This window comes from Amblyomma americanum, chromosome 4 (assembly GCF_052857255.1).
Source record: "Amblyomma americanum isolate KBUSLIRL-KWMA chromosome 4, ASM5285725v1, whole genome shotgun sequence".
Lineage (NCBI taxonomy): Eukaryota > Metazoa > Arthropoda > Arachnida > Ixodida > Ixodidae > Amblyomma > Amblyomma americanum.
In genome coordinates, this window is record NC_135500.1 from 1,727,622 (window position 1) to 1,735,146 (window position 7,525).

General features: G+C 45.2%; 1 non-coding gene across 1 annotated transcript; it reads right to left on the minus strand.

The window, feature by feature from the left end:
• Nucleotides 1–1,920: 1,920 nt before the first annotated feature.
• On the minus strand, nucleotides 1,921–1,996 carry TRNAP-CGG (transfer RNA proline (anticodon CGG)). The gene has a single exon. It is a non-coding gene; the product is annotated as a tRNA-Pro (tRNA).
• Nucleotides 1,997–7,525: the final 5,529 nt, after the last annotated feature.

Below are 7,525 nucleotides of genomic sequence, written 5' to 3' on the forward strand. Positions count from 1 at the left end.
CAACAACATGGTCATCACATTAGAAACCATTCAAAACAGGGCAGCCCGATTCACCTAAAAAAACTAACTACCATTCAAGCGTCACTCCGATTAAAACCGATCTTTCTTTGCAATCTTTAGGCATACGCGTGACATCGCTTTACTAACATTATTTCACAAGTACGTGCACTCCAATAGACCACGCTGATTTCACCTAGATGTCCCATCTCGCACATCCAATGATTGCGCAATCATCTCAGTTTCACACGCATCTATGGTGACACATTAGCTTTCAATGCATCAGCACTTCCGCGAGCCATCAGATTATGGAATAACCTCCCAGACAACATCGCCTCGCTGTCTAATCCTGAAACCTTCCATCACCAACTCATTGCACATTTCCCTGAAGCCATCTTATCATGTTGATGCAATGTCATTTACGTTTTCTGTTACGCATTTCGTTTACTTTTTCTCTCTTTTTGTTTGTATTTCTGTTTTCCAAATTTTCTTGACACTAGTAAACGCGCCATATGCGCTTTAATTTTATTTTTTGTGTGATGTACCCTGTGTCGCTTTTTTTGGATTTATTTCGGTGTTCCTATGTGAACTTTAACTTTACTTGTCATGCGTTCCTATTTCTGTGTTCCTATGTCAATTGTTCTGTATTATATTGAGGTGTTTCAAATTTTTACTGATCATGTATAGTTCCTTGTTTCCTTGTTTTTGCTTGTCCCCCTTTAAATTTGATCTTGTTGTTTTGCTGCCCCCCTTACACAATGCCTTACGGGCCTGTAAGGTATTTGAAATAAATAAATATATAGAAGGTTCTCGCCAAGCACTAAACCAGGGTGGCCGAATCCTGCTCTGGTGAGGGAGTGCTTTTTCGGTTCTGGTAACAAAATTCAGGCTGCACTCTAGGCCGGGTTATGCGGCTGCATGGACACGCGGTTTTTTTTTTCAAAGCTGGTTCAATGTTGTGCGGCTCCGCGATTCAAACCCTGGTGCTCATGCATGCGAGACGGATGTTCTAAACCTAAGCCTAATTCTCCAAGGCGATGCGGGACGCCGTCGTGAACGGCTCCAGAATTTTCGACCACCTAGGGTCCTTTAATGTGCACTGACATTACACGGGCCTTTTTTATTTCGCCTCCATCGAAATGCGACCGCCGCGGCTGGGATAGAGCCTACCTTTTTCGGGTCAGGAGCCGAGCGCCATAATCACTGAGCCACCGCGCCGGCCATTAGCAGAACTAGCTCCTGACGCTATCACGTAATAATCCCTATCGCGTGCCAACTGTCACAGTTTCCGCTACTGGCGTTTGCGCCGAGGCTACGCTCCGTCCGAATACGAGGAATTTGCTCTCTCTCTCTCTCTCTCTTTGTGTTGGCTACAGCTGATTCTGCGCCTGACGCCGTGTGCTGTGATGGCACCTCTGACGTGCCGTCACAGCGGCTGTCACAAGCCAGGAGGTTCTCCGGTCGCAATACCCTTCCGCCCCAGGGTCCGCCCACATCCTACGAACCCTTGGCATAGAGCGGACGACCGACCAGTTTGCTACGCCGGTGGTGCCGCGGCATTTCTTGCGGGTGCGCCGCCAGTGCTTTCTGGCTTTTGACCTGTTCTGCGATCTTACCCTCCTACGCTAAGAAGAAAAACAGAAATAGGGGTGGGAGACTCGTCTTTTTGAACCAACTTGTCTGCCACAACCATTCGTCCTTTTTTGAATTCCAAAAGGCTTAAATCTTGCTCTCTAGCAAATGGGTGCAACAGATCGCCCCCAGAAGCAACTCCTTGAAGGAAAAGCGTACATGAACTCCGTTCTTCTTGGTACATGACGGAAGCCAACACTCAGAAAAACTAAAGAGCATGGAGGATTTATTTTGTAATTTGTAGTTTTCATTAATGGGTGATTCATAAAAGCACAAGAAAAAACGACCACATGCCGCCGGTGGGATCCGAACCCACGACCTCCGAATTCCGCGTCCGGTGCTCTACCAACTGAGCTACGGCAACGGCTGTTAAATCTGTTTTGGGGGTATTTACGCCTAGTATAACCGAACCTTGAGAGTGTTCACCAGCGCCACCCTCTTCCATAGCGGCGGACGTCCTGAATTACCACGAGTGCCACGTAAGAACGTTGTCGAACGGTGAGGTGGTGAGGCGCTGGCAAACACGATGAAAGTCCGGTTATAGTACACATAAATACACGCGAAAGCAAGATATTGAAAAGCCGTTGCTGTAGCTGAGTTGGTAGAGCACCGGATGCGGAATTCGGAGCTCGTGGATTCGGATTCCACCGGCGGCATGTGGTTGTTTTTTCTTCTGCTTTTATTAATCTTCAATTGATAATACTACAAATTAAAAAATCTTATGCTCATTGGTTTCTGTAAATTTTGTCTTCCGTCATATATGTCATATATGTCATATATGCCGTAGGTGGTAAAGAGAATTCTCGCACAGCTTCCATCCTCACCGTTCGACCACGCTTCTACGGGGCACTCGGTGTTGTTCAGGGCGTACTACGTCCGACACTATGGACGAGGTTGGCGCTGGCGAACACTCTCAAGCTTTGGTTTTAGTACACATTTTTACTCCCAAAAGCAGAAGATTGAACAGCCGTTTCCGTAGCTCAGTTGGGAGAGCACCGGACGTGAAATTCGGAGGTCGTGGATTCGGATCCCACACTCCGCACGTAGTTGTTTTTCTTCTGCTTGTATCTCATACTGATCAAAGCTACGAATTAAAAAAATGACATCCCCTATGCTCCTTGCTTAGACATGCGCTCCATGTGCCGCATGTCGTCTCGCGATATGAGTTCAGCCCATTGTGTGCGTAGTCTCCTCTATCCCAGACAACTCCAAGGAATTTATTGTATTCTGACATCATCACCCTCCATTCGCACGCTCACTCTTCTTTTACTTTCCTTTCCCCCTACTTCAGAGTGGAGTAGCAGGCCGGGGTCACCTTACTGCTGGCAGACTTCCAAACCTTTCCTTTCACTAAATTACTTTCTCTCTCTCCACTCTCTTATCTGCTCAAATTTTACTGGTTAGTTATGTGTTGCATAGTTTCTGACGGCGCTTGTCCAGCATATAAGAGTAAAGAGAAACATGCAAGCATGGTACCAGAACTCGAACTGGCGACCTTTCAATTGCGAACCAAGCCGTAAAATGACGGCCACCACAACAAAATTTTCCTCACGTTTGCCTGTATTTCACAAAACATCATACAGGCTGGCCGATTAGTAAACTTTAGCTGGTAACTAAGCCACCACAGCAGACGGTCTCGATTAGGAAAGGACAGCCTTATATAGGAATCACACAAAACGCTTCGCTTATTTTTTTAAATGTGCTTCACACAATTATAATCAAAATGTTGATGTTTATAGTGAAGTGCGTGCTTTTTCAGCATGCTGCGGCAAGTCTGAAAGCATAAGCACAATTGTTGACGTCCAATTTGTAGCCTGAATAGAAGTGCTGAACCATGTGTACTTATTGTCCGATTCATCGCAACTGGCAATCATTGTTTGTACTTCTTTTTTTGCGCATAAGGCAGCTTTATTTGCAATAACTATTAGATGCTCTATACGATTTGCGTCAGTAGTGCGATAGTAGTGCAATAGTAGTGCGATATAGTAGTAATAGTGCGATAGTAGCCTGTGTTCTTCCTGTTTTTTTGTTGCTGGCAAGATGCGACGAAGGGAAATTGACTGCTACTGACAAAGTTTCGCTGAGTGTCGAGGGTGCTTCCACAGCGCCATATAGCCTCTTAAACAACGTTGAGTAAAGGTACTCCGCAAAATAATAAAAACATGGACGAGAAGGGCACAAGGATGGGCGCAGACTCGCGACTGAGTATATTCAGAACAACGCATACTTATAACTTCCACACCACCATGTCAGTCACTGAGCGCAAGTCAGAAATCTGCATTCTGTCTGATAAAGTCTTATCGAGCTATCACTCACGCAGTCATCTCTTTTGTTCCTAATGAAAAATGCCTCGGCAAGTTCACGCGCCATCTGGTCACGTCTACGCCTCATAATCCTCGTTTTCGGCAGGAAAGGCAGGCATGGGTTATCACGCGTAGCCGAAGGACATGCGCTACAGTGTAAGGGCAGATTAGATACTTTTGCGGTCTTAATTGAAAGCTGGTGTTCCCTCAGGCGGTCGTTTACACATCGGTCCGTTTGACCGATGTAAGCTTTTCCACGTGTCAGGGGGACCTCGTAAACACACGACCTCTCCAAGGCTCCCTTCAGGCAGAATGTAGCAATGGCCCGTTTTACCGTCTTGGAATGTGCAGATTTGTTCATCTGTTGCATGACAGCCTCAACAATCAGCTTGGTAGGTTGCTGAGGGCTGGGTTCCCTTTTCCAGTTGTCGTCGCTATGGCGGAAAAGCTGCTACGGAGATTGAAAGCGAGAGCACCCCAGGAAGATCCCGTCCGAGAAAATTCAGGCCGACGGTTGTTCCCTACATACACAGGGTATCACACAACTTGAAGAACATAGCTAATCGCTACGGCGTGCCGTTAGTATTTTCTTCCCCGCGCAAATTGGACTCACTCTGTCCTCGGATTGCTGCCCGAGAAGGGAGCGTGCGAGATTGCAAGAAGCGTCACGCCGCTGAGTTCGTCAAGTGCTCGGAGGGGGTTGTTTACGAGATCCCCCTGACATGTGGAAAACCTTACATCGGTCAAAGGGGCCGATGTGTAAACGACCGGCTGAGGGAATACCAGCTTTCATTTAAGACCGGAAAATGATCTAATCTGCCCTTGCACTGTAGTGCATGCCCTTCGGCTACGCGTGATAACCCATGCCCGCCTCTGCTGCCGAAAACGAGGATTTTGAGGCGTAGCCGTGACCAGATGGCGCGTGAACTTGCTGAGGCATTTTTTATTAGGAACAAAAGAGATGATTGCGTGAGTGATACCTAGATAAGACTTTATCACACAGAATGCAGATTTCTGGCTTGCGCTCAGTGACTGACATGGTGGTGTGGAAGTTATAAGTATGTGTTGTTCTGAATAAACCCAGTCGCGAGTCTGCGCCCGTCCTTGTGCCCTTCTCGTCCATGTTTGTATTATTTTGCACAGTACCATTACTCAACGATGTACGACCGACTCGCCCAACAACATGCACTCCTCTTGAACAAGCGGCGGCGAAACCAAATTACGTAGTTTTTCTTAACACTGACTCAAAGCTCATGTTCAACACGTTTTGAAGTGTGTCGTACGCGTGGATGGGTGTTCTGATTCCAGTACGCCTTTTTATGCAGCAGAGTGGAAGCGGCGGTGCCCTTTCTGGTCGTAGATGACATTCTACATTTCGAAAAAATGAGTTCTATTGTGGAAAAGGTCTTTTCGCACAATTTTCGTTTGTTGTTATGCTGCGCTTCGTACCGCCGCTAGTCTCTGTCTATGCAGTTAGACCGCTCAGTTAGCGCGCAGCACGCATTCAAGGCAGCTGGAGTTCCGTGCGTAACCTTAAGTACTCAGGGTTGATTTTCGGAACCAAAGTCAATTTTGCTACTCCACTGGGCTGGTTTTGTTTCTCACAGCGTAGGTTGTTACCGTGGCACGCAAGTGAAGCTAGGGAAAGCTTGTGCGTAAAATGTTTTGATTTATTTATGTGTGAAGCACTTACATAGCACCTGGCATAATTTCCTCTGTGTGAAAACGTCCAGTGTGGGTTTGAGGAAGAAGATGCAGAAAATGCTGAATTAATTGCTGCAGAGGTAGAAAAATATGCATGTGTAAAAGCAGACACATTCTGTTCTAGAAGTAGTCAAAACGTAGTTAAAGGAAGAAAGAATAATGGCGGAAAGTAGTTAGGAATGCCGGAAACGGCATTGGTGGCCTAAAAGGAATTCATTTTACGTAATTTTGAGGCCAAAATTAGTGCTAGTTCTTTTTTTTGGATTTTAAGAAATCAGTTGACTTCATACCACCATGATATTCTTCTTTCAAAAATTTCTATATACGGTGTTAGTAGTCGTGCCAAAAACCTCGTACGATCCTACCTTTCTAAGCGAACCCAGCATGTAGATGTGAATAGCTACCGTTCACGTACGTCGCAAATCTCTCGTGGTTTACCACAAGATAGGATTGAGGGCCCGTTTCTGTTTTACCTGTAGATTAATAATGTCATCAGTATAAATAAGAATTCAATTTTTGTCATGTATGTAGACTATTCCAGTAGGCCTGTATTTTTTGGTGTTAGTGACCGTACTGAACCCATCGCGAAGCAACCGAACACTGTCGCATCTTGTGCACTGGTCAAATTGCAATGCATTGTTGATTAATTTCTCTAAAACAAAAGCTACAATTTTCCGTCCTAATTAAGGGTGAAATTTTGCGCCTTGATCGCCTTATCACATATGCTTCCCATCAAATTGAAATCGTGCCAGCTTTCAAAACGCTCGGTGTCTGGTTTACAGAAAGCTTCTCTTGGACAAGCATGTAGATTTTATAGGTTAAAAGGTTGCGCGCGTAGTAGGTCTCCTGCGCCTCAGTAGCCTTCTCCCGAGCGGCATTGCACTTCTATTGTTTAAATGCCCTTTTTGTCTTAGTATTATTACTGTCACCTCATATGGGGAAATATTATTAAAAAATTCTTCAAAAGCTCCACCTCTTGAAAAAGAAAACCATCAGATTAATTTATAATTGGCCTTTGGACTCCCATCTCTGCGCTTTTTAATGACACTTACACGCCGAATGTATGCCATTTTTATAGCTTAAGATTAGCCCTCAGTTACAAGCATGAATCCAGAAATAACATTTTTCTCCAACATTACTGGACTTCTCAACTACAAAAGTCTTTACCTTTTACGTCACAGAAAGCAGCTTTGCGTCAGTACATCTCTAACAAACTATGGTTTGTAGAAGCTGAGACAGAGCCTTCCCTCCCTTCTCAATGACATCGCATATGCTGGACTGAGCATTTTCTCTGCTAGGCAATCCAGTGTGTTCCTTTATCTTTGTTCAACAGTGTGCGGTTACCTTTTACTGTAAGAAATTCAGTGTTGAATTTTGCCTCTTTTGCCGTTTATCACATTCTTGTACTAATTTAAATATCCGGACTTGTCAGAAATTCGATAAGCTAAATGCCGTGTTCTTATTCATCAATCAAATTAATTTTCTGCTCAATTCCGGCAGGAGACTTCGTGTTCCCGTATATAATGCACCGTTATGCCCCTTCGGTAGTGTCTATGATGTTTTCCTTATTTATATAAATGGTTGGAGTGCTGCCGTACTTTTTAGGGCTCGAAATCCTGTCGAGCTCCAATAAGATTTTTCCTCTCGATGTCCTCTCTCGCTGAAGATTAAGTAAAGTTCAACTTCAAACTTCAAAGAATGGGCAGTATTGAGAAGCAGCGAAAGGGACCTTGCCACCCTCTGCACCCAGAGATAGGATGACGCTTTGCTCGGCAGTGAACTGTCGAGATGTCGTGCATGCCCGAATCGGGCACTGGCAATTAGCTGCCAAGAAGCAGCAACAGTAAAGGCTTGAAGTCTGCACCGTGACAATAAAGGTAGATTTCGAA